We start from the raw sequence: 3696 nt of genomic DNA, 5'->3' as shown, positions 1-3696 counted from the left end.
CACACACACACACACACACACACACACACACACACACACACACACACACACACACACACACACACACACACACACACACAGTGTCTTGTCCTCATTTGGCCTCTGCATAAGGGAACCCCTCCCCTGCTGTAGTGTGTGGCCAGAAGTACCTCAGCACAGAGCTGGTGATGGAGCTCCAGTTTTCCTGTTTCAGGCCTATACTGTCACTGTTACTTCCTTTGTTTCTCTTTGCCCATGCATGCCCATTCACCCTCCCACCACCCCCCTCTTGGCTGAAACCTCCTGCTCCAGTCAGTTTCTATTTATTTTTCAGTCATTTATTGTGTATGCTTCCTGTCTCTCAACACTTAACCATTTTCATTAATCATCATTTTCCCCAGACAGTTTCTCTTCTGTTTTTCGTTAGCTTTTTCGTCCACATGCCACATGTCCATCCACACTATTTAGTCTGCTTTTGCACACACACACACACACACACACACATGCACTTAAAAAAACAACAACTATTGTTATTAGTGGAAATGGGACAGGTATAACATTTACATATATTTACGTATTGCCTGATTTGACTTTACTTTCACGACAACATCAGTTGTACAAGAAGCTGTAAAGAAAAAAAGACAGCAAAGAAAGTAAATAAAATAAATAGATCAACAAACCAAAACCAAACAACAACAATGAGAAAGAAAGAAAAATGTCAGTAAAATGGGACAAAGGCAGCAGTAAACTTAATCAAGTATCACGTTAGGAAAAACAGATTAAGCTTGTAAACTGGCCAGATGTTTGATTCTTTGTCTGGAGCGATGGTTGACTGATTATTAAAAAACTGAATAAATGGTCTTCATAACTTTTATTTTTCTTTCATGCGTAGAAAAAACATCATTCAACCAGATTAAAAAAGAGGGTGCTTTTACAGATTTCCAGAATAGTAATAGACTTCTTCTTGCTAAGAGTGTTTTAAAGGAAGTCGGGCTGTATGGCTAGCAGTGAGCATGGTTGTAGCTGTAAAACAGAATATAAAGTATTAACACTGAAGACTTGAATTCCTGCAGTTGTGGAGAGGACCAATACACATTCATAGACGTGCTTGGGGCTCAGCAGTCCCACTTTGTATCAGACTCAGGATGTATTTCTGCCGTCTCTACTGAGGTGGACTCGGTGTTCCACTTTCCACTTGATTAAACTGAGCTGTGTCACACATTTGTTAACCTTTAGCAGTAGATTGGCTGAGCATGCAGCGACGCCCTGTTCACAGTTATACTGAACACTGAATTAAACATCGCAGTGCATCAGGAACAGACTCAGACAGAACGCAGCAATAAACAAACAGAGTTGGTTGAAGCTGTTGCAGACACGTATGGGTGATTATTTAAGATGGTCTTGAAATTACAGAGGGATATACTGTAGGTGCTTTAATAGTTGCTGGCCTTGCAAATAATCCCAGTAAAAGTAATCTATTTTCAAACCTTTCCAGTGAAGCCTCAGTTAATCATTGCAGCAAGACAAATATGAACCACAATTCCAGAGAAGTAAAGATGAAATATAAAGATAGGGATTTTCTGATAACGGCTTCTTGAAATAAAAAAGAAATACCAGTAATTATTACATCTCGCATGCAGGGAGGGCCGACCAACCATATCATTTAGAATGGTGAGTATTATAATTATCTCCAGTAGTTAATCTAAGAGCTGAATGGTTAACTCAAACTCAGTGTGGAGGCTGAACTAACTGCTTCAAGAACCCTTCTCCCTACAACTCAGCGAGAAGTCAGGATGTAGTTACAGATTATTAGGCGTCTGTTTTGTACAAATAGGTTTTAGCATTTTAAAACACACAGATATGCACATCCTGCGATAAAATTAGTGAGCAACGTGGACATTTCATCAAAGGGCATGTGTGTGTGTGCTCACCGTTTTGTGACTTTCTTTTCTGTAATAAGAAATGTGAAGATCATTACTAAAGCTTTAAGAAAGGAGACTATATGGTGTACTACAATATTTTAATTACCTCTTGAACGACCTGCTGAGAGCAGACCATTGACACACAGGGGGACATCTGGAGGTGCTGTGTTGGGCTTCTTCTCCTCTCGTCTTTGCTCTAAGCTGCAGCCTCGGTTAGTCAGGAATGACATTCTTAGTCCTGGCTTTGGCCGTGCCTACGCAGTGATCCTAAAAAAAACTGTTGCTTCATGCACTTAATGGAAACCGGGATTGTAAAGTAACTTGCTTGGCATTCCGTTTAATATTACGAAGATGGATTTCCATCTGAAAGTAGTTCTGAAAATGTAATGATCTGGCACTTTTTGTTGTCATGAATATATATCCTCTGTTACCTTACGGTGATGTCATCACGCTTTGTTCACTGCACATTTGATTACAGACACAGCAACAAATGGACACCAGTAACCACTTGTAAAAATCCACTTGTTATACTGTTTCAAGCTCCTCATTACCCACTTTATACTTCTTTACACCACGTTCTTACTGTACACAGTGATGCATCACTCTTGTGATGTGAACAGTATTGTTGTCTGTGTCTATGTCTCGAGGGAAAATGTTTTTCTGCTTCGACTAAAGCTTCCTGGAAGCTGTTACTCTTTGTTCACTGACTTGGCGTTACTGCAGGAAATCTGATTCTCAGGACTTTTCCTCGCTGGCAGGCATTTATTTTGACTGCATGGAGCAAAATGTGTCACAGCGCATGGTGGATGGTGTAATGCAAATCTATAATAAGAAAAGAATACGGCCACACAAAACAATTTATTAGATCACTTTTAGTGTTACCAGAAGTTTGAGGTGTAGCCAACACCGAGGGTCTGCGACAGTGGCCTGGAAAGCAGGAGTCAACATAAGGCCCTTCCAGCACAATGTGGTCACTGATTATATTTAAAGCTGGTTCAGGATCAGCTCTGCCAATAAACCCATAACAGGGACATGGTTAATGGGCAGATAGGCTACACTGCCCATTTAAATTAGCTTGAGCTCTACTTTCTGGTCTGTTTTTTTGTACCGACAAGTCTTTCAGTCACGCTCAGTGACGACATCAGAAAAAGAGAAATCGTTCATAAAAAGCTTGAAGCGTCATCAAATGTGATAAACAAGATTTAAGAAATATTGTTAAAGCTGTTTATTAGGTTTATAGATAAACAGCAAGATAGCTAAAGCACAGCACAAACCTTTCAAAGTCTAACAGATCAATCTAAATTCAGTTCTCTCAATGATTTAATGTAAAATACATTATTGTTTGATTTTATTTACCTTTAATTGCTCGTTTATTGTCATGCTCATGGATATGGATGCTGTGCGACACTGCTCTTAGTCCAGCTTAAAGGAGCAGTGCGTAGGATTTAGAGGGATTTATTGGAAGAAATGGAATTATAATATACATAACTATGAGCCGTTTGTATCTACATAGGGAGCAGGTCCTCTTTACGGAGTCCGCCATGTTGCACCGTCATGTTACAGAATGGACACACCAAACACTGGCTCTAGAGAGAACCTTTCACGGTACGTTAACTGAAGGCCAACGTAGTTTGGAAAAGGAGGGGTGAGTGAAGGGGCATTCAGTTGGATGCTATCTGTAACCTTTAATTAATTAAATAAAACATAAAAATTAAAAAATGTTAAGCAGGTCAAGCAGCAGGTCAAGCACCCAGACCTCCCTCTCACCGGCAACATGTTCCAGCTCATTCTGGGG

Source organism: Anarrhichthys ocellatus, unplaced genomic scaffold (assembly GCF_004355925.1).
Source record: "Anarrhichthys ocellatus isolate YVR2014 unplaced genomic scaffold, GSC_Weel_1.0 scaffold34, whole genome shotgun sequence".
Classification (NCBI taxonomy): Eukaryota; Metazoa; Chordata; class Actinopteri; order Perciformes; family Anarhichadidae; genus Anarrhichthys; species Anarrhichthys ocellatus.
Note: the sequence above shows the minus strand (reverse complement) of the source record.